At 47.0% G+C, this 24,190-nt stretch overlaps 1 pseudogene; it reads right to left on the reverse strand.

Annotated features, from left to right (window-relative positions):
• Positions 1-24,190, reverse strand: part of LOC141201509 (uncharacterized) — a 68,866-nt pseudogene that overhangs the window by 12,060 nt on the left and 32,616 nt on the right.

The raw sequence follows: 24,190 nt of genomic DNA on the forward strand, positions 1-24,190 counted from the left end.
CGGGCAGCCTTAAGGATGGCACCACTGCAGGCAGGTGATCCCGGATATGCTCCATGACCGTCGCTCTCTTTAAGGAGTCCCCCAGACCTCTGACCCGGGCAGCCTTAAGGATGGCACCACTGCAGGCAGGTGATCCCGGATATACTCCATGATTGCCGCTCTCTTTAAGGAGTCCCCCAGACCTCTGACCCGGGCAGCCTTAAGGATGGCACCACTGCAGGCAGGTGATCCCGGATATACTCCATGACCACCGCTCTCTTTAAGGAGTCCCCCAGATCTCTGACCCGGGCAGCCATAAGGATGGCACCACTGCAGACAGGTGATCCCGGATATGCTCCATGACCGCCGCTCTCTTTAAGGAGTCCCCCAGACCTCTGACCCGGGCAGCCTTAAGGATGGCACCACTGCAGGCAGGTGATCCCGGATATGCTCCATGACCGTCGCTCTCTTTAAGGAGTCCCCCAGACCTCTGACCCGGGCAGCCTTAAGGATGGCACCACTGCAGGCAGGTGATCCCGGATATACTCCATGATTGCCGCTCTCTTTAAGGAGTCCCCCAGACCTCTGACCCGGGCAGCCTTAAGGATGGCACCACTGCAGGCAGGTGATCCCGGATATACTCCATGACCACCGCTCTCTTTAAGGAGTCCCCCAGACCTCTGACCCGGGCAGCCTTAAGGATGGCACCACTGCAGACAGGTGATCCCGGATATGCTCCATGACCGCCGCTCTCTTTAAGGAGTCCCCCAGACCCCAGACCCGGGCAGCCTTAAGGATGGCACCACTGCAGGCAGGTGATCCCGGATATGCTCCATGACAGCCGCTCTCTTTAAGGAGTCCCCCAGACCCCTGACCCGGGCAGCCTTAAGGATGGCACCACTGCAGGCAGGTGATCCCGGATATACTCCATGATTGCCGCTCTCTTTAAGGAGTCCCCCAGACCTCTGACCCGGGCAGCCTTAAGGATGACATCACTGCAGGCAGGTGATCCCGGATATACTCCATGACAGCCGCTCTCTTTAAGGAGTCCCCCAGACCCCTGACCCGGGCAGCCTTAAGGATGACATCACTGCAGGCAGGTGATCCCGGATATACTCCATGATTGCCGCTCTCTTTAAGGAGTCCCCCAGACCTCTGACATTCCATGAAAGGAATTTTACTTTATCAGCCATTATATATAGCTATAAGGGATTGAAGAATACAGGTGACTTGTAAGGTATCTCGCCTTTCTCCTCCCTTTTATAACCCTCTTTACAGTATTTCCACTTAGTCGGCTTGACCGCTAGTATTTGCAGAACCAGACAACAAGTTATAGAAACAAAAACCCCCCAAACACATTTAAACAAGTAAACATTAATCCATCCATTCAATCTGGATGAAGAAAGTCACCAGTCCGTCCTGTAGCCGTATACAAGGCAAGCGAATGAAGAAAGGCACCAGTCCATCCTGTAGCCGTATACAAGGCAAGCGAATGAAGAAAGTCACCAGTCTATCCTGTAGCCGTATACAAGGCAAGCGAATGAAGAAAGCCACCAGTCCATCCTGTAGCCGTATACAAGGCAAGCGAATGAAGAAAGGCACCAGTCCATCCTGTAGCCGTATACAAGGCAAGCGAATGAAGAAAGGCACCAGTCCATCCTGTAGCCGTATACAAGGCAAGCGAATGAAGAAAGGCACCAGTCCATCCTGTAGCCGTATACAAGGCAAGTGAATGAAGAAAGGCACCAGTCCATCCTGTAGCCGTATACAAGGCAAGCGAATGAAGAAAGTCACCAGTCCATCCTGTAGCCGAATACAAGGCAAGCGAATGAAGAAAGCCACCAGTCCATCCTGTAGCCGTATACAAGGCAAGCGAATGAAGAAAGGCACCAGTCCATCCTGTAGCCGTATACAAGGCAAGCGAATGAAGAAAGTCACCAGTCCATCCTGTAGCCATATACAAGGCAAACGAATGAAGAAAGTCACCAGTCCATCCTGTAGCCGTATACAAGGCAAGTGAATGAAGAAAGGCACCAGTCCATCCTGTAGCCATATACAAGGCAAACGAATGAAGAAAGTCACCAGTCCATCCTGTAGCCGTATACAAGGCAAGCGAATGAAGAAAGTCACCAGTCCATCCTGTAGCCGTATACAAGGCAAGCGAATGAAGAAAGCCACCAGTCCATCCTGTAGCCGTATACAAGGCAAGCGAATGAAGAAAGCCACCAGTCCATCCTGTAGCTGTATACAAGGCAAGCGAATGAAGAAAGTCACCAGTCCATCCTGTAGCCGTATACAAGGCAAGCGAATGAAGAAAGCCACCAGTCCATCCTGTAGCCGTATACAAGGCAAGCGAATGAAGAAAGGCACCAGTCCATCCTGTAGCCGTATACAAGGCAAGCGAATGAAGAAAGGCACCAGTCCATCCTGTAGCCGTATAAAAGGCAAGTGAATGAAGAAAGTCACCAGTCCATCCTATAGCCGTATACAAGGCAAGCGAATGAAGAAAGGCACCAGTCCATCCTGTAGCCGTATACAAGGCAAGCGAATGAAGAAAGGCACCAGTCCATCCTGTAGCCGTATAAAAGGCAAGCGAATTAAGAAAGCCACCAGTCCATCCTGTAGCCGTATACAAGGCAAGCGAATGAAGAAAAGCACCAGTCCATCCTGTAGCCGTATACAAGGCAAGCGAATGAAGAAAGCCACCAGTCCATCCTGTAGCCGTATACAAGGCAAGCGAATGAAGAAAGGCACCAGTCCATCCTGTAGCCGTATACAAGGCAAGCGAATGAAGAAAGTCACCAGTCCATCCTGTAGCCGTATACAAGGCAAGCGAATGAAGAAAGGCACCAGTCCATCCTGTAGCCGTATACAAGGCAAGTGAATGAAGAAAGGCACCAGTCCATCCTGTAGCCATATACAAGGCAAACGAATGAAGAAAGTCACCAGTCCATCCTGTAGCCGTATACAAGGCAAGTGAATGAAGAAAGGCACCAGTCCATCCTGTAGCCATATACAAGGCAAACGAATGAAGAAAGTCACCAGTCCATCCTGTAGCCGTATACAAGGCAAGCGAATGAAGAAAGTCACCAGTCCATCCTGTAGCCGTATACAAGGCAAGCGAATGAAGAAAGCCACCAGTCCATCCTGTAGCCGTATACAAGGCAAGCGAATGAAGAAAGCCACCAGTCCATCCTGTAGCTGTATACAAGGCAAGCGAATGAAGAAAGTCACCAGTCCATCCTGTAGCCGTATACAAGGCAAGCGAATGAAGAAAGCCACCAGTCCATCCTGTAGCCGTATACAAGGCAAGCGAATGAAGAAAGGCACCAGTCCATCCTGTAGCCGTATACAAGGCAAGCGAATGAAGAAAGGCACCAGTCCATCCTGTAGCCGTATAAAAGGCAAGTGAATGAAGAAAGTCACCAGTCAATCCTATAGCCGTATACAAGGCAAGCGAATGAAGAAAGGCACCAGTCCATCCTGTAGCCGTATACAAGGCAAGCGAATGAAGAAAAGCACCAGTCCATCCTGTAGCCGTATACAAGGCAAGCGAATGAAGAAAGCCACCAGTCCATCCTGTAGCCGTATACAAGGCAAGCGAATGAAGAAAGCCACCAGTCCATCCTGTAGCCGTATACAAGGCAAGCGAATGAAGAAAGCCACCAGTCCATCCTGTAGCCGTATACAAGGCAAGCGAATGAAGAAAGCCACCAGTTCATCCTGTAGAAGTATAAAAGGCAAGCGAATGAAGAAAGCCACCAGTCCATCCTGTAGCCGTATACAAGGCAAGCGAATGAAGAAAGTCACCAGTCCATCCTGTAGCCGTATACAAGGCAAGCGAATGAAGAAAGCCACCAGTCCATCCTGTAGCTGTATACAAGGCAATCAAACAATCAACCTAAAACGAAAAGGGTTAAACACTTCCTGGGGGCCTGCAATATTCAGATATAGCTCATGATAGTTGTGTCCACTGGGTGGTGGGCTAGGCAGTAAAGGATATGACCCCAACAGTCAATCGGGAAACTCTGATCGTATATATCTTTAATTATCCAGGTTCAAAGTTACTGATTTTGATGGATCCTCTGCTCATTCAGATCAATCCAGCGGAGTGCGTCTTTCAGATGTTCAAAAAAGAAAGTCTCTCCCAGAGCCGCCGCTCTAAGTTTCGCAGGGTAAATCATGGAGTATGAGGTTTGTGTAGCATCGACGTCTCTGCCCCCTGCCAGGCAGAGACGCCGTCCCTCTCACCTCCAAGCGTTGTGTCCTTCTGCGCACGCTCCTCTTCCTGCTGCTGCCGGCGCGCGCAGCTTCCCGGACACTGTGCTTAGGGCACGCGCGCTCCCTCTCTCTTAAAGGGGCCGCGCGCGCCGTCCTAAGGAGTCCCCGGCCAATAGCCGAGGGTCCTCCCATATATAAGGCACCTCCTCCAAAATGGAGGTGCCTGAGCAAAAGTTGATGCACAGCATACTTACCTCTGCTTCAGCCCTCAGGTCTAGTTGCCAGCCTGACTACTGTTCCAGTCCACCAGCCTGACTACTCTCCAGCCCGACAGTCTGCCTTCCGTTCTACCCGCCAGTCTGTCTATGGGCAAGTCCGCCTGCTTACCAGGAAGCACCTGCCAGTTACCTGCCTGCTACCTGCCGTGCCTGCTAGCCCGCTCACCTGGGAGCATTCGCCTGTTACCTGCCTGTTACCTGAAAGCCTACCTGGAGGCTCCTGCTGTCACTTGTCGTGACCACCTGTCTGTTACCTAGAGACTTCAACCTGCTCTGCCGTCACGTGCCGTGACCACCTGTCAACTATCCAGAGACTCCTGCCTGCCTGTTGTGTCCATCCGCTATACCGGTCAGTCCCAGTCCGCTGACCCGTGGGAGCGACCTGCTCTCTTACAAGGTCGTCCCCAGAGTAGCACCTGGTCCCTCTGCTCGGTCCCTTCCGGGTCACAGAGTCGTTAGCCGCCATACGACCAGGGTCGGTCTGAGTTGATACTTAGTCACGCCCCTCTGGGTCCCTCCTTGCACCGCGGCACAGAGGTTCCACCACCCGGATCCGTAACAGTTTGCAGACTACGCAGCCTTCAGTTTATATCAAGAAACTGCGCCCTATGTTTTGAAACTTTTTTCCGGAGTAATCCGGAAAAAAAGAAATTCTTTGGCCGTTAATAGAGATGCCCCCTTTATCACGGGCGGCCTTAAGGATGGCATCTCTGTCTTTGTAGTTCAGCAGCTTTATTAATACTGGACGTGGAGGGGACCCTGGTGACAGTGGCCGGGTTGGCACCCTATGCGCCCTTTCCACAGCAAAGAAAGCAGACAGGCAATCAGCCCCAAACAAAGAACATAAACATGTCTCAAAGTACTCATTCGGATTATTGCTCACAATTTTTTCAGGGAAACCCATCACTCTTATATTATTTTGCAGGAGTCTGTTCTCCAAATCATCAGTTTTAGGTAATAGGGTCATGATCTGCTGTCCATGTCTGTGGCTGTCCTGTGATATCTGAGACTGTTTATCCTCCAGATCACTGGTTCTGCCCTCTGCTGCTGTAGTGTGGTCGTTAACCTTTTGTAGCCCTTGCCTCATAAAACAAAGCTCCTCTTTAATCTCTCCCATCTGACTGTTAAGTGAGGCTAAAGCAGCTTCATACTGTTTTACAGCCACAAACACATCCTTTATCGTGGGCTCATTAATGTTCTGATCAGTATTATGGTGGGAAGCAGTGATTTCTGGCTGAGGCTGTGGGCACGGGAACTTGCAGGAGCTTATCAGCAGTGTTATTGAATTCCTCTGAGAGCACAGAGAAAGGATTAGACACCTCAATGATTTGTGTCTGTGCCTCATTGTCAGTGCAGGCTCCTGTGTCTGAAGCTCTAACACATCCAGCCAGCCTCAGTGCTGTGCCTGCAGCCACTGACTTCCCTGTTCTGCTACCTGCTGCAGAGGAGCCTGCGCCATCTTGGGTGCCTCCATTCCCTCCTGCTCCCCGTCGTCTCGCTGCTGCTCCTGTGGCCATGATCGCTCCTCCTATGCACACCGGTAAGTGCTGGGACGTGTATAGAAGGGGCAATACCGCTTTTTATTAAGTTAGGGGACCAATGGATCCTCCGGCAGGCTAGTTATCCCAGGGGCTCTCCTAGCACACTTCCACTCACATGTCCGGCCACGCTACGCCCCATGGATGTAATTTTTAAACATGGACTAATTAAACGCATGTTTTTACTTGGAGCTGGATACCGCATCTTCTTTGGCTATTCATCACGTTTTGATCAGAACCTTCTCCCGAGCTCCAATCATGAACCACACAGGTGAGCTGGATTTATTTTATCTCTTATCAGTAATCATGTCCACAGTATGTCTACCAGCATGATAGATAGGAAACCTTAGAAGACTGGAATAGCACTGAAGACACATTAACCACTTAAGGACCGAGCCACTTTGTATGCTAATGACCCGGCCTCATTTTACAATTCTGACCGGCGTCACTTTATGTGGTAATAACTCTGGAGCTTCCGCACATCCCAGCGATTCTGAGAATGTTTTTCGTGACACATTGCACTTCATGTTAGTGGTAAATTTTGGTCGTTATTATTTGCATTTATTTATGAAAATATCAAAAATTGTACAAAAAAAAATTGAGAATTTTACAATTTTCCAACATTGAATTTTTATGCCCTTAAACCAGATATTTATTAACTATTTTTGGTGGTAAAACTAACATTTACTACATGTCTACTTTACATCAGAGTCATTTTTAAATCTTTTTTTTTTTTTGTTACGGAATTAGAGGGTTAGAAATTTATCAGAAGTTTCTAATTTTTACAAGAATATTTACAAAACCTATTTTTTAGGGACCACATCATGTTTGACTTTGAGGGGCCTATGTGACAGAAAATACCCCAAAGTGACACGATTTGAGAAACTGCACCAATCAAAATTGCTCAAAACCACATTCAAGAAGTTTATTAACCCTTTAGGTGCTTTACAGGGATGAAAGCAATGTGGAAGAGAAAAATGAAAAATTATTTTTTTCCCACAAAAATGTTGCTTTAGCCCCAAATTTTGCATTTTTAAAAGGATGAAAGGAGAAAATGCATCATACAATTTGATGTGCACTTTCTCCTGAGTACACCGATACCCCATATGTGGGGGGAAACCTACTGTTTGGGTGCATGGCAGGGCTCAGAAGGGAAGGAGCGCCATTTGACTTTTGGAGTACAAAATCGTCTAAATAGATAGCGGACGCCATGTCACGTTTGCAGAGCCCCTGATGTGCCTAAACAGTGGAAACCCCCCACAACTGACCCCATTTTGGAAACTACAACGCTCAAGGAATTTATCTAAAGGTATGGTGAACATTTTGAAACCACAGGTGCTTCACAGACTTTTAAGAAATTGGACTGTGAAAATTAAAAATTATGTTTTTTCTCCAAAAATGTTGTTTTAGCCACGAATTTTTCATTTTCACAAAGAAATCATCCAGGGGTGCAGTGATCATATTGACTCCATATGTGTTTCACAAAATGTTATACCATTGAACGGTGAAGAACAAAAATGACATAATTACCACTAAAATGTTGTTTTAGCCCCAGATTTTACATTTTCACAAGGGGAAATGGGCAAACATGACCACATAATTTGTTACACAATTTCTGCTAAACGGGGCAATACCCCATATGTGGCTGTACTGTACTGCTTAGCCACATGGCGAGACTCGGGAGGGAAGGAGCAATATTTGACTCCTGGAGAACAAATTTTCATAGAATAATTTGCAGACTCCATATACAGAGCCTCTAAGTGGCAGAAGAGCAGAATCCCCCCTCAAGTGACCCTATTTTGGAAATTATAACCCTTTAAGAATTTATCTAGTGTAGAGATAAATTTGACTCCATGAATGTTTTCCAGAAACTATCAGCAATGAATGTTGCTGAGTTAAAAAGCAAATATGCCATTGTAGTGACTGATACATTGTAGTGACTGGTACATTGTAGTGACTGGTACATTGTAGTGACTGGTACATTGTAGTGACTGGTACATTGTAGTGTCTGGTACATTGTAGTGCAGGGTACATTGTAGTGACTGGTACATTGTAGTGCCTGGTACATTGTAGTGCCTGGTACATTGTAGTGCAGGGTACATTGTAGTGACTGGTACATTGTAGTGCCTGGTACATTGTAGTGCCTGGTACATTGTAGTGCCTGGTACATTGTAGTGCCTGGTACATTGTAGTGCCTGGTACATTGTAGTGCCTGGTACATTGTAGTGACTGATACATTGTAGTGACTGATACATTGTAGTGACTGGTACATTGTAGTGACTGGTACATTGTAGTGACTGGTACATTGTAGTGACTGGTACATTGTAGTGACTGGTACATTGTAGTGACTGGTACATTGTAGTGCAGGGTACATTGTAGTGACTGGTACATTGTAGTGCCTGGTACATTGTAGTGCCTGGTACATTGTAGTGCCCGGTACTTTGTAGCGCCCAGTACTTTGTAGCGCCCAGTACATTATGCCCGGCTCGTGCTTCTGGAGTCACGCACCCTGGAAATTAAGTGAGCTCTTCTATCTACAGTAATGACAAACATGTGGACGCTAACTGTGGTTTCAGCACACTGTGGGGCTCAGGAGGAGGGGGGTATTTGGATTTGGGAGCGCAAATTTTGCTGGATTTCTTTTAGTGGGAGCCACGTCACTTTTCCAGAGCCTTTGTTCTACCACTAATGTGAACACAACCTATACTTCTGTTTACAGATGATGAACCTGAGTAGGGACTTGTTTTCTGTGGGTTGAGTAGAAGCTTTTTTTGGTGGCATTTTGGATCACATTTATCCTGTGCTCTATCCTAAATCTATTTTTACAAAATACGTGTTTCAGATGACACCCCCGAGGGATACATTCATTATAATGAGGGAGCAGAGTTGCTCTGGACTCTGTGTTTCAAAAGTGCACAAAGCTGTGGCGGTCCGTGCTTTTATGCACGATTAAAAAGACGGACACCGACGAATCACAGGTCAGACGGCGTTCACAATGTCTCCATCTGCCTCATTATAGGGAATCTGTCTCGGAAGTTCTGTCTGAATCACAAGCTCAATCATTTACATGGCAGCACGGGACTTGTGTAAGAACAATATGGAAGTAAAGGATGGAAGTAATATTAAAGCCAGTAATTATTATACACTGGACATTATTACACACCTGTGGAAACATCTACCGGAATCTCCTCCTTCCCGTCACTCACACACGGCTGATCCCTCCTCGTCATCGCTTCTTCTTCTGTCTCGTCCTTCACTTTATTCTTAGTCGGATCTTCCTCCTGATATATCAGATGTAACAATCAGCACAATACAAGAAACCACCAAAATCTGTGACATCTATGACCTCGATCAGAAATGTCCCCCATATACAGATCCGGTACAGGGCTCAGCACCGTCTACCTGATGACCCTCCGGGATGTTGTGATTCTCCTCTGGACAGTCCTGGGAATACAGAGGACGGGGACATTGGTCTGGTGGATTTCTTTCCATGAGTCCATCTGTAAGAAACACAGTGAAGGAATACAGTGACATGTAAAAGTTTGGGCCCCAATGGTCAAAATTACTGTTATTGTGCACAGTGAAGCAAGCTGAAGATGAAATGATCTCTAAAAGACCTAAAGTTAAAGATGACATTTCCTTTGTATTTTAGGCAAATAATAAATAAATAATGCAAAAGTTTAGACACCCTGGATGGTTAGTACCTAGTAGCACCCCCTTTTGCAAGTATCACAGCTTGTAAACCCTTTTTGGCCAAATTCTTATGAGGGATTTCTTCCTTGGAGAATTTTTCCAGTTCTGTGAGATTCCTGGGTCATCTTGCCTCCTCTGCTATTTTGCAGTCTAGCCACAGATTTTCAAGATGTTCAGATCAGGGGACTGTGAGGGCCATTGTAAAACCTTCAGCTTGCGCCTTTTCAGGTCTTCTATTGTGGATTGTGACGTGTATTTAGTATCATTATCATTTGCCATCCTCTTTTCACCTTCAGCTTTTTTTACAGATGGTGTTATGATTGCATCAAGAATTTGTTGAAATTTCATTGAATCCATTCTTCCCTCTACCCGTGAAATGTTCCCTGTGCCACTGACTGCAACAGATCCCCAAAGCATGATTGATCCACCCCCATGCTTAATAATTGGCGAGATTTTCTTTTCCTAAAATTCTGTGCCCTTTTTTCTCCACACATACCTTTGAACATTTTCTATTTTACCCTCATCAGTCCACAGAACTTGTTTCCATAATGCATCAGGCTTGTTTTTATGTTCTTTTGTACTTCTGACACTGAATTTTATGGTGAGAATGCAGGAGAGGTTTTCTTCTGATGACTCTTCCATGACGGCCATATTTGGGCAGGTGTCTCTGAACAGTACAACAATGTACCTCAACTCCGGAGTCTGCTAAATCTTTGTGAAAGTCTTTTGCAGTCAGCTGGGTGTTCTGATTTGCCTCTCTAGCAATCCTACGAGCAGCTATCACTGAAATTTTGCTTGGTCTTCCAGACCTTATATTGACCTCCACTGTGCCTGGTAACTGCCATTTCTAAATTACATTTCTAAGGAAAGGGAAACTTGAAAACGCTTTGCTATCTTCTTATAGCCTTCTCCTGCTTTGTGGCCTCCACCATTTTCAGAGTGCTCGGCAGCTGCTTAGAAGAACCCATGGCTGCTGGTTTTGGCACAAGGTTAGAGGGGGCTGGGTTTTTATAAAGCTAAGAAATTTGCATCACTTGGTCTTTACTATTGATGATCGTGAACGAGCCATAACCCTAACAGGCTAAGTAAGGTCTGAGACCTTGGTCGAAGTTATCTGAGCACACAAATCTCCAAGGGCGCCCTAACTTTTACATCAGCCCAGTTTAGTTTTTAAAATGTAAAAAATGTCAATATTTCTTATTTTTTTCCTAAAATACAAAGGAAATGTGTCATCTTTAACTTTAGGTCTTTTAGAGATCATTTCATCTTCAACTTGCTTAACTGTTCACAATAACAGGAATTTTTACCAGGGGTGACCGAACTTTTACATGACACTGCAGATTGTGTCATGTGATGATGGGAGTAGTAGTAGGTGACCACAGAACAGACATGACAGTCTCCCCTCCTCACCTTGCTGATCGGCCCATATTGCGGTCGCCTCTCGTGCTCCATGTATAACCTCAACCTTAATATCAATCAGATCTTCACCCTAAAAAGAACAATGTAAGATGAGCTCAGGTCCCATCACTTCATGGTCAGATGTTGTGGGGACTTCAGTGTCATCTACCTGATGATCCTCCGGGATGTTGTGATTCTCCTCTGGACAGTCCTGGGGATACAGAGGACGGGGACATCTCTCTGGTGGATTTCTCCTCCTGGATGCATCTGTGGAGACACAGAGACTGAATACATGACCTGCCGTGTATCTGTCTATATATGAGACACGTCTCTCAGAACCGGTAATTCTATGTTTATGTATTAAGGACTAAATTACATTTTGTGGTCCTCACCACTGGTACCGAGGTCCTAGCACATTGTGGCCTCAAGTATGAAGTGATAATCAGCGAGACCAAAGCCTAATGCTCTCAGCTCTGCACTCGGAGGATGAGGACCCTGAGGAGAGGGACAGAGAAGACCAAGGCTGTGGATTCGGAGTCGTGGAGTCGAAGCCCATTTTGGTGGAGTTGGTATAAAACGGACCAACTCCTAAAATATATAATAAATTAGGTACAGTAATTCAATGCAGTTTGTGGGGAATATTTTTTCATAAGAATTTGGGAAAGTTATGAAATGTCCTACAAATGTCTGTCCTATTCCTGATCTAAGGGTCTAGACTTTTAGCTGAGATTAATCTGTGCTACAGTAAATTTATCACTTAAACATGAGCCATGTATGAGGGAGTCGGAGTCGGTGTCATGGAAATTGAGGAGTCGGAGGTTTGGCTTACCGACTCCACAGCCCTGGAGAAGACCCTCATCAGTCAGATGAAGGAGCCGTACTAAGAAACATAACTTCTCCAAGATTCATCTCCACCAGGGATGGAACCACAGAGGAGCTGGAGAAAGCTCCACATTTCCATCCATCGGTTCCTTTCCTAATTCGCCATTATGGAGATTGGGGGACGGATGGTGACCATTTACCAGTGATTGTTTTTTGAGAGCTCACAATGTCACTATGTGGATGTGGCCTCCCTCCTGGACAGGATCCTCTGGGATCACTAAGAGGAGAGAACCTGCCGTCCTCCTATTAAAAGACGAGTTACTGCGTTTTTATTCTTCTTTGAATAGAGAGAAATCTCAATATCCGCCTCGATATAAACACTAAAATAGGCAGCAAGTGTGCGTAAAAGTCTGAATTTGTCTCTGAAGGAGAAAAAAAGGGCACATGTACGGCTGACGGATGAAGTCACAGAACCCGGAAGGACGGTGTTGTGGGGAGCACCCGGTACACAGCGGTTAGTACCCATCAATGTGTAGAAAGGACAACTAGAGAGCAGGCACCGGGGTCATGGGCGCTTACTGATGCACACGGGGAGCCAAGGAGAGATTGTCTGGTCAAACTCCACAGAAAAGCTCCATAATACATATTCTTCTGAACAAACATCCCTGTAAGGGAGACTTACACTTATTATTACCACCCTTGGGCAGCCCGATGTTCCTGCAGGGCCAACACCTGCGTCATCATCCCACTTATATCATTCTGATCAGACCCCATGAAAAGGAAGAGCGGACTACCTGACATTTTGCTATCGTTGAGCCCTTGAGGCGAGAACACCCCATCCCGCGCATTCTGATGTCATGTGATAACGCTCTTTAACACCTTCCTGATATCTGGTGTTCATGCATGGAGCATGCCAGGTGCACGTATGTGGAGCGAGCTCCAATTGGGCCGGAGCAGCTACAGTCACTGCTCAGTGTAAAGAGAGCGGCAGCACTTACCGCACCCTGGCACTGACTGACAGCCGGCTCAGCATTAGAGCTGGCAGTCAGTCAGTGCCGGGGGTGAGGATTCAGCCGCTGCTCACTGTATACTGAGGAAAGACTGAAGCCGCGCTTTCAGGTACTGACTGATAGCCAGCTCAAATGTTGACCCGGCTGTCAGTCAGTGCCGGGGGCGCGGTAACAGTCGCTGCTCTCTATACACTGAACAGTGACTGTAGCTGTGCCGGCAGAAACTCTATGACTGGAAACCGAACACTGCTAGGGAACATCTGCAGGTTAATAGTGTTATTTTACATGACAGGTTCTCTTTATGTGGTTGAGTGTCCCATTCTCCTGCCAATCAGTCAATAAATCGGAGGATCCCAACAACGGTTTGCCATGACTACCAGCGGCCTGCAGAAGACCCCCATCTCTGCCTCCACGGTTTTCCTATGAAGCCCGGTATGAATAGGATTGTAGCATCGGCGTCTCTACCAGTTACCTGTTGTGCCCGCCAGCTTGCCTACCCGGAGCACCCATCTGGCTATCAGCCAAATCAGCCTGCTTGTCTACCCGGACCACCCGTCAGCTTGCCTGCCGTGCTCATCCGCTGTACCGGTCAGTTCCTGCCATCTGACCCGTGGGAGTCACCTGCTCTCATACAAGGTCGGTCCCAGAGTGGCACCTGGTACCTCTGCTCGGTCCCTCCCTGGTTCACCGAGTCGACTGAGCCGCCGTGCGACCTTGGTCAGGCAGAGTAGATCCTTAGTCACGCCCCTCTGGTCCCTCCTTGCACCGCAGCACAGAGGTTCCACCACCCGGATCCGTAACAGTTAGCACGGTCCATGGAACCCGGTGGCCCCCAGGCTCCTTCGCTTTCTGACCTGTACCAGGAGGTTTCTCGACAGAGATCCCAACAGGAAACTATCCTGACCTACCTGCGGTCTGTCAACTCCCGCCTGGACACGCTGTCCATCCCACCTGTATCCGTCTCGAGCCGAGTGGCACCCGCTCCAACGGCGCCTATGCCTACCAGTGCCATGGCATCCGGCCCTGGTCCCCGGCTCTCTGCGCCTCCATGTTTTGGTGGTGACCCCGTTGGGGTTTTCTAAACCAGTGCACGCTGCACTTTGAACTCCTGGCACATCAGTTTCCCTCCGATCGGGCCAACGTGGCGTTCATCATGTCTCACCTCACCGGGGAAACATTGGCATGGCTAAACCCTCTATGTGAGAGAGGGGATCCCCTGGTGTCCGATCTTCCGGCTTTCCTCACTGCCTTCCGGATGAGCCCGGATGAAAGACTTCTACTGCCTCTTCTCCATCTCCGCCAAGGGAGTCTCACCGTGGGCCAGTATGCCATACATTTCCGCACTCTCGCATCTGAGCTTGCCTGGAACAATGAGGAGCTGGTGTCAACCTTCTGGGAGGGTCTTTCCGGATGGATCAAGGATGAGCTAGCCAGTCGGGACATTCCTTCCACCCTGGACGACCTGGTGTCATTAGCTACCTGGATTGACATCCGTTTCTTGGAACGAGTTAAGGAAACTAACCGGGAGAGAAGATTTCCTCGTCTCGCTCCTGTATTCCAGAAACCTGTCTCCCAACCCGCAATTCCCCGGGCACGCTCGCCCGAACCCATGCAAATTGACCAGACTAAGATGGTCAAGTCTCGCCAAGAGACACGCCGAGCCGAAGGGAGCTGCTTCTACTGTGGCAGTAAGGAACATTTGATCTGCTCCTGTCCGGTGAAGCCGGGAAACTCCAGTGTCTAGGACCGCTTGGAGAGGTCGTCCTAGGCAAGAGTAAATCCTCTCCGTCCTTGACGCTATCCGTTTCTATTACCAGTGGTGAGACCCGCTTCTGTGAGACCGTCCACCTGGATTCCGGAGCCACTGCGAATCTCATTTCTCAGGCCCTTGTGGAGCGGTATCAGTTTCCTACCAAACGTCTGGCCGAACCATTGGCAGTCGCTTCCGTGGATAGGAGACTCCTTCTGGAGACCATCTTGCTCGTCACAAAGCCTGTAACCCTTCAGGTGGGAATGCTGCACTTGGAGAAGATCTCCTTTCATGTGCTATCCGGACTCTCTCACTCCCTTTTGCTAGGTCTACCCTGGCTACAAAGACATGAACCCGTCCTGAGTTGGCGATCTGGTGAGGTGCTCCGTTGGGGGCAGGATTGCCATGAGACCTGCCAGGCTCCGGTTCGTCCGGCTCGACCTCCGTCTACTCCGGCTAATCTACCCGGTCTGCCGGCACCCTACTGGTCCGATGCGGACGTCTTCGACAAGAAGGAAGCTGAGCCTCTACCACCTCATAGGCCGTATGATTGCCCAATCGACCTGGTACCAGGTACTTATCCTCCCTGCGGGCGTATCTACCCCTTGTCGCTGGCTGAGACCGGGCCATGTCTGAGTACATTGAGGAGAATCTTGCTAGGGGATTTATTCAGAAATCTACTTCCCCAGCTGGAGCAGGATTCTTCTTAGTTAAAAAAAAAGACAGCTCGCTACGGCCGTGTATCGACTACAGGGGTCTTAACCAGATTACCATCAAGAATAAGTACCCCCTGCCTCTCATCTCGGAGCTGTTCGACCACCTTAAAGGCACGAAGATCTTCACTAAGCTTGATCTTCGTAGGGTGTACAGTTTGGTCCAGATCCGACAGGGAGACGAGTAGAAGACGGCAATCAACACTTGAGACGGTCACTTTGAATACCGCGTTATGCCCTTTCGTCTCTGTAATGCCCCAGCCATCTTCCAGGAGCTGGTTAACGACATCTTCCGTGATCTCTTGTATTCTTGCGTAGTGGTGTACCTGAAAGATATCTTGGTCTTCTCTCCGGATCTGCTCACACACCGGAGGGATGTTCGTCAGGTTCTGCTTAGGCTCCGGCAGAATAGTCTGTACGCAAAATTTGAGAAATGTCTCTTCGAGCAGACTTCCTATCCGTTCCAGGGATATATTATCTCCGAGACTGGTCTTCGGATGGACCCCGAGAAGGTTTCTGCCGTCTTAAAATGGCCCCGACCGGAGGGGTTGAAGGCGATTCGCGATTCCTGGGCTTTGCAAATTATTACCGCTTCTTCATCCCTCATTTCTCCTCCTGGACCGTCCCCATCTCCGCGCTCACCTGTAAGGGAGCAAATCCCAAGGAATGCGGAGGAGGCCTTAGTCTCCCTAAAACAAGCTTTCTCCTCCGCCCCTATGCTGCACCGTCCGGATTGCAACAAGCAGTTCTGCCTGGAGGTTGATGCTTCCTCTTCCGGAGCGGTGCTCACCCAGAAATCCCCGTTCGGGAAAATGGTAACCGGCGCCTTCTTCTCCAAGCTCTTCTCCTCATCTGAGCGCAACTACTCCATAGGAGATCGTGAGCTGCTTGCCATCAAATTGGCGCTGGAGGAGTGGCGCTACCTGCTGGAAGGGCCTCTGCACCCGGTGATCATCTACACAGACCACAAAAACCTGGCCTATTTACAAATCGCCCAGAGACTCAATCAGCGTCAGGCCCGGGGGTCTCTATTCTCTGCCCGATTCTGCTTTACTCTACATTACCGCCCTGCGGACAAGAACATTAAAGCCAACGCTCTATCCCGCTCATTACTGTTCTACGACCAAGAGGAGGAGCCTTTGCATATCATCAACCCCTCCAGAGTAATGACTGTAGCCCCATTTGACCTGTCTCGTCTTCCACCCGGTAAGACTTTTGAAGCTTTTCCAGATCGTAAGAAGGTTCTTCTCTGGGGTCATTCGTCCAAACTAGCCGGCCATGCAGGCCAGCGGAAGACCTTCCTGCTCATCGCCCGGTATTACTGGTGGCCTTCTCTACGCAAGGATGTTGCGGATTTCGTCAAGGCTTGTTCCTCCTGGCATATTCCCGCCGGCCGTCTCCAGCCTCTACTCGTACCTTCCTCTCCGTGGCAACACATTGCTGTGGACTTTATTACGGATCTCCCTGTTTCTGCCGGTTGTACTGTCATTTGGGAGACCCTCTGCCTGGTCTCCCGTCCGCATCTGTGCTGGCTAAGGACTTCATCCACCACATCTTTCATCTCCGCGGCTTACCCCCCCACATTGTGTCTGATCGCGGGGTTAAGTTCAGTTCGCGCTTCTGGAGAGCTACGTGTAAGTGCTGGATGTCACCCTGGATTTCTCCTCTGCTTATCATCCTCAGTCCAATGGTCAAGTGGAATGTATCAACCAGGTCCTTACCAGCTTTCTCCGGCATTTTGTCAATGCTCACCATAAAGATTGGGTTGAGCTCCTACCATGGGCTGAGTTCTCCTATAACAACTGTAAGGTAGCGGTATTGATCATGTTGGGGGGGCAATCACTTCACCGGGTCAATTAAAGCACACAAGCCACGTTTTCCAGTAAACTAAAGTCCAGCAGTTTATTACACGTCATAAACTGCTTATAACATAGTCCATCTCAGTGGCTCGCAGGAATGTTACACATGTAATGTCCTAGAGCCTTTTCAGGGGCAGCTATGCCCGCTTGGCTTTAGATAAAGACTTCAGCAAGGTACAACATCAATGTCCATATAAAGAACCATTTTTACCTTTGCCGGGTCTTAGCTGCTTCTCCCAGCTCTGTTCTGCCACAGCTGTGGCTTTAAGGCTCCCCAGCCGTGGTCTCCAAGCCACGTGCCTTCCAGGGCTACTGCGTCCCAAACACAGGGATCTAGCCTCTTGCCTCACCAGGCCTCTCTTTTCCAGCCTCTCCAGGCTAATGGTGTCCCACACACAGGGATCAGGCCTCATACCTTTTTACACCTGTTTCAAAACTACCAGGGTTTATATATCAGTCTGTGCACACAGGACCTGTGATGATGTCACAGTCATGTGATCAGTCACCTGAGGGGAGGTACATGGTCAGCCAGAACACACCCCCTGGACATTTTAGCAATGCAGCAAGGCGCTGCATTACACAACCATGAGAGTGCGTCTTCTTCCAAATCTCCGTTCTTTGTGGTCTACGGTCAACACCCCCGGATTCCGTTTCCTGTCTCCGCTTCTGTGGACAATCCTGCCGCGGAGACTCTGGTCAGCGAATTTTCTACTATTTGGGAGGACACTAGATCCACACTCCTTCAGTCCTCTGAGCAGATGAAGAAACATGCCGATAAGAGCGTCTGGATCTGCCTCTCCTCCAAACATGTTCAGCTCAAAATACCAATGTATAAGTTGGGTCCGTGGTTCATCGGTCCGTTTCAGGTTCTCAAGCAAATCAATCCCGTGGCTTACAAGCTAAAACTCCCGGCCACCTTAAGGATTCCCAACTCCTTCCACATATCTCTCCTCAAACCAGTTGTTCTTAATTCTTTTTCTGACGATCCAGGTACCAATCCAGCTCAAGTCTCCGCTAAAGACGTCTATGAAGTAGAGAACAGTTTGGCCACCAAAAGGGTAAGAGGAAAAAACTTTTTTCTGGTGGATTGGAAGGAGTTTGGCCCGGAGGAGAGGTCTTGGGAACCCAGGGAGAACATCCATGCCCCTCTTCTCCTTAACCACTTCGCACCAGAGCGTGTTTTTGCCTTCGTGACCGGGCCAATTTTTTCAATTCTGACCACTGTCACTTTATGAGGTAATTACTCTGGAACGCTTCAACGGATCCCCCTGATTCTGAGATAGTTTTTTCGTGACATATTGTACTTCATGATAGTGAAAATTTCTTTGATATCACATGCGTTTATTTGTGAAAAAATCGGAAATTTGGCGAAAATTTTGCAATTTTCAAACTTTGAATTTTCATGCCCTTAAATTAGAGAGATATGTCACACAAAATACTTAATAAATAACATTTCCCACATGTCTACTTTACATCAGCACAATTTTGGAACCAAAATTTTTTTTTTGTTAGGGAGCTATAAGGGTTAAAAGTTGACCAGCGATTTCTCATTTTTCCAACAAAATTTACAAAAACATTTTTTTAGGGACCACATCATATTTGAAGTCACTTTGAGGAGTCTTTATGACAGAAAATACCCAAAAGTGACACCGTTCTAAGAACTGCACCCCTCAAGGTGCTCAAAACCACATTGAAGAACTTTATTAACCCTTCAGGTGCTTCACAGGAATTTTTGGAATGTGGAAGAAAAAAATTAACATTTAACTTTTTTCACAAAAATGTTACTTTAGACCCAATTTTTTTTATTTTCACAGGGGTAACAGGAAAAAATGGACCCCAAAATTTTTTGTGCAATTTCTCTTGAGCGTGCTGATACCCCATATGTGAGGGAAAACCACTGTTTGGGCGCACGGCAGGGCTCGGAAAGGAAGGAGCGCCATTAGACTTTTTGAATGTAAAATTTGTCTGAATAATTAGCAGACACCATGTTGCGTTTGGAGAGCTCCTGATGTGACTAAACAGTGGAAACCCCCCACAAGTGACACCATTTTGGAAACTAGACCCCTTAGGGAACATATCTAGATGTGTGGTGAGCACCTTGAACGCCAACGTGCTTCACAGAAGTTTATAATATTGAGCTGTAAAAATAAAATTTTCACATTTTTCCCACAAAAAGGTTTTTAATCCCTTAATTTTCCATTATCATAATGGTAATAGGATAAATTGCACCATGAAATTTGTTGTGCAATTTCTCCTGAACACGCCGATACCCCATATGTGGGGGAAAACCACTGTTTGGGCGCACGGCAGGGTTTGGAAGGGAAGGAGCGCCATTTGACTTTTTGAATGTAAAATTTGTCTGAATAATTAGCAGATGCCATGTTGCGTTTGGAGAGCCCCTGATGTTCCTAAACAGTGGAAACCCCCCACAAGTGACACCATTTTGGAAACTAGACCCCTTAGGGAACTTATCTAGATGTGTGGTGAGCACCTTGAACCCCAACGTGCTTCACAGAAGTTTAAAATAATCAGCAGTAAAAATAAAATTTTCACATTTTTCCCGCAAAAAAGTTTTTCATCCCTTAATTTTGCATTATCATAAGGGTAATAGGATAAATTGCACTATGAAATTTGTTGTGCAATTTCTCCTGAACACGCCGATACCCCATATGTGGAGGCAAACCACTGTTTGGGCGCACGGCAGGGCTCGGAAGGGAAGGAGCGTCAATTGACATTTTGAATGTAAAATTTGTTTGAATAATTAGCGGACGCCATGTTGCATTTGGGGAGCCCTGATGTGCCTAAACAGTGGAAACCCCCCACAAGTGACACCATTTTGGAAACTAGACCCCTTAGGGAACTTATCTAGATGTGTGGTGAGCACCTTGAACCCCAACGTGCTTCACAGAAGTTTATAATATTGAGCTGTAAAAATAAAATTTTCACATTTTTCCCACAAAAACGTTTTTCATCCCTTAATTTTCCATTATCATAATGGTAATAGGATAAATTGCACCATGAAATTTGTTGTGCAATTTCTCCTGAACACGCCGATACCCCATATGTGGGGGAAAACCACTGTTTGGGCGCACAGCAGGGTTTGGAAGGGAAGGAGCGCCATTTGACTTTTTGAATGTAAAATTTGTCTGAATAATTAGCAGACGCCATGTTGCATTTGGAGAGCCCCTGATGTTCCTAAACAGTGGAAACCCCCCACAAGTGACACCATTTTGGAAATTAGACCCCTTAGGGAACTTATCTAGATGTGTGGTGAGCACCTTGAACCCCAACGTGCTTCACAGAAGTTTAAAATAATCAGCTGTAAAAATAAAATTTTCACATTTTTCCCGCAAAAACGTTTTTCATCCCTTAATTTTCCATTATCATAAGGGTAATAGGATAAATTGCACCATGAAATTTGTTGTGCAATTTCTCCTGAACACGCCGATACCCCATATGTGGAGGCAAACCACTGTTTGGGCGCACGGCAGGGCTCGGAAGGGAAGGAGCGCCATTTGACTTTTTGAATGTAAAATTTGTTTGAATAATTAGCGGACGCCATGTTGCATTTGGGGAGCCCCTGATGTGCCTAAACAGTGGAAACCCCCCACAAGTGACACCATTTTGGAAACTAGACCCCTTAGGGAACTTATCTAGATATGTGGTGAGCACCTTGCACCCCCAGCTGCTTCACAGAAGTTTATAATATTGAGCCATAAAAATAAAATTTTCACATTTTTCCCACAAAAAATGTTTTCCTTTCCCTAATTTTGTACTATCATAAGGGTAACAGGATAAATTGCACCATGAAATTTGTTGTTCAATTTCTCCTGAACACGCCGATACACCATATGTGGGGGAAAACCACTGCTTTGGTGTACGGCAGGGTTCGGAAGAGAAAGGAGCGCTATGTTGGCTGGGATAGGCAGCAGACACCGTGTCATATTTGAAGAGTCGCTGACATGCCGAAACAGCAGAAACCCCACACAAGTGACCCCATTTTGTAAACTACACCTCTCAAGGAATTCATCTAGGGAAGTAGTGAGTATTTTTTAATTTTTAAATTTATACCATTGTGCAGTGAAAAAAGCATAATTATATTTTTACCACAAAAAAATGTTTTGCCCTCAGATTTTACATTTTCACACAGGGCAATGGGTAAAAATGGTGCCGAAATGTGTCACACAATTTCTTCTAAAAGTGGCAATACCCTATATGTGGCTGTATCGTACCGCTCAGCCATATGGCGAGATCTGGGGGGGACGGAGTGCTATTTGACAATTGGAGAACAAATTATTGTAGATTAGGCATTTGGATTTGGGAGCACAAAATTTTTTGAATTTCTTTTGGGGGGCAAGGGCCATTTCGCTTTTCCAGAGCCTTTCTGCTACCAGTAACTTGGAAGTCCCTTATATTTTTAACAGATGACGGACCTGAGTGGGGACTAGCTTTTTTTGAGGACTGAGTTGAAGCTTTTATTGGGAACATTTTACGTAACATTTATCCGGCGCTCGAGGCTGAGCACTTACATCGGGGTTTCCATCTAAATTTCCAAGTGATGTAATTCAGATGAAACCCCTGCGGGATCCATTCACTGTAATGAGGCAGCAGAGTTACTCTGGACTCCGTCTGGCCTCTGTTTAGCGGTGTCCTTTTTTTCAGAAGTGCACAAAACTGTGGCCAACCGTACTTTTATGCACGCCTAAAACAAATGACACCATTGGATCACAGGCCAGACGGCATCCACAGTGGCCTATATCTGCCTCATTACAGGGAATCTTCCGTCATGGGTTCCGGCTGAATCACATATTTCAGAGATTTACACGGAAACTCTGGTGTAAGCGCTCAGCGTAGAGCGCAGGATAAATGTGAGCAGAGCCTTACTGCGATCTTTGGGAGACATAATAAACAAATCAGTAGCAGGTGAAGAATTGGTTTTATTTTTTACGCCGTTCCTAGTGTGATATAACTGATTAGATTACTTTATTCTTCGGGTCGGTGCGATTACAGAGATACCAGATTTATATCGGGTTTTTATGATTGACAGCTGTCACACACTAAGAGACGCTTTTTTTTTGCAAAATCTAGTTTTTGCATCGCCATATTTTGAGAGCTATAATTTTTCCATATTTCGGCCGACAGAGTCAAGTGACGGCTTGTTTTTTGCGGGACGAGTTGACATTTTTATTGGTACCATTTGTGGGTACGTGACATTTTTTGATCGCTTTCTATTCCGTTTTTTTGGGAGGTAAAATTAACAAAAACCAACAATTCAGGAATTGTTTTTGAGGTTTTTTTTTATGCCGTTCTGCGTGTGGTAAAAGTGATAAGGCAGCGTTATTCTTCGGGTCAGTACGTTTACAGCGATACTACACTTACTGTATATTTTTTTATGTTTTGGCGCTTTTACACAATAAAACAATTTTATAGAAAAAATATTTTTTTTGCATCGCTTTATTCTGAGAGGTATAACTTTTTTATTTTTTGGCTGATGGAGCTGTATGGCGGCTTGATTTTTGCGGAACAAGATGACGTTTTCAGCGGTACCATTTCTATTTCCATTTTGCTTTTTGATCGCATTTTTTTCCACTTTTTGTTTGGCGATATGAGGAAAAAGCATAGTTTTTTGCTCCGTTTTTTATTTATTTTTATTACGGTGTGCACATAAGGAGTTAATTAGTGTGACAGTTTTATAGCTCGGGTTGTTTCGGACGCGGCAATACCAAATATGTGTACTTTTTTTATTTTTGCATAAATATATGGATTTATCGGTTTAATATTTTATTTATTTATTTTTATTTATTTTGTATTTTTTTTTTAACAGTTTCAAAACATTTTTTTTTACTTTTTTTTACATTTTTACTTAGTCCCTGTATGGGACATTAATTTTTATTTTTCTGATCCCTGATCTCATGTAATGTAATAGACATGTATTACATTATATGAGATCTTCACTGACTGTTTCACAGTCTCCTGTCTGGCATCAGCTACAGGCTGAAGCCAGACAGGAAGGACACCATATATGGCAGAGCTGGAGGCGGTCATGTGACCTCCAGCTGCCATAGCAACGCCAGGTCCTGAAAGCAATCAAGGGGTCGTCGGAGAGGTAAGTGGACGACCCCCTCTCCTCCTGCTGTCTTCTATATGCCGCGATCACTATAGATCGCGGCATATAGAAGACAGCTAAGGGTTAACATCAATGGGACCTGATCTAATCAGGTCCCGATGATGTTCCCTGTCAGAGCTAACGCTCTGCACCGCTCTCACAGCGCTTGCAGGACCCAGGGGGTCCTGAGCACTGCGAGACCACCCACCGTTTTTAAATGTCCGCGCTGCACAGAGCCCAGGCAGCACGGACGTTTATCTACAGTGGGCGGTCGGGAACGGTGCCCGTGCAAGGTTGTTGCTCTGTTATACTTACTTTGCTTCAGCCCTCAAGTCCTCTGCAAGTCAGTCCTGTCCGCCAGTCTGTTCGTCCATCCAGTCCGCCAGTATGACTATTATCCAGCCCCACAGCCTGCCTACAGTCCAGTCCGCCAGTCTGTCTATGGGCTCTGCCCGCCCGCTTACCTGGAAGCACCTGCCTGTTACCTGCGGAGCCCGCCAGCCTGCTTACCTGGAAGCTCCTGCCTGTACCTGCCGTGCCCGCCAGCTTGATTACCTGGAAGCACCTGACAGTTACCTGTTGTGCCCACCAGCTTGCCTACCCGGAGCACTCGTCTGGCTATCAGCCTGCTTGTCTACCCGGACCACCCGTCAGACTGCCTGCCGTACTCATCCGCTGTACCGGTCAGTTCCTGCCATCTGACCCGTGGGAGTCACCTGCTCTCATACAAGGTCGGTCCCAGAGTGGCACCTGATCCCTCTGCTCGATCCCTCCCTGGTTCACGGAGTCGACTGAGCCGCCGTGCGACCTTAGTCACGCCCCT

This window comes from Phyllobates terribilis, unplaced genomic scaffold (genome assembly GCF_046119375.1).
Source record: "Phyllobates terribilis strain yellow unplaced genomic scaffold, ASM4611937v1 Scaffold_117__1_contigs__length_5270597, whole genome shotgun sequence".
Taxonomy (NCBI): Eukaryota; Metazoa; Chordata; class Amphibia; order Anura; family Dendrobatidae; genus Phyllobates; species Phyllobates terribilis.